The sequence below is a fragment of the Sphaeramia orbicularis genome, chromosome 12 (genome assembly GCF_902148855.1).
Source record: "Sphaeramia orbicularis chromosome 12, fSphaOr1.1, whole genome shotgun sequence".
Classification (NCBI taxonomy): Eukaryota; Metazoa; Chordata; class Actinopteri; order Kurtiformes; family Apogonidae; genus Sphaeramia; species Sphaeramia orbicularis.
The window spans coordinates 8238719-8238988 of NC_043968.1; positions in this window are offsets into that span (position 1 = coordinate 8238719).

Here is a 270-nt window from a genome sequence, read left to right on the forward strand (position 1 = left end):
CTGCTCTACAGAGTGTGAGAATAGAAGTGTGTGTGTGTGTGTGTGTGTGTGTGTGTGGGGGGGGGGGGGACTTGAAACCCAATGCCGCCCTCCCTGGTCCCCGCCCACACCTTTAAAGGGAAATACAACTCCATTCAAGATATTCAGGTTATTTCCTTGTCACAGATCAACTCCACTTACACAGCTGACTCTCCTTCAGTTAAGAATGGACGACAGGCGGGACCTTCACTGACAACAAACTGCAACCGGCCTGACGGCAAAACACACCTG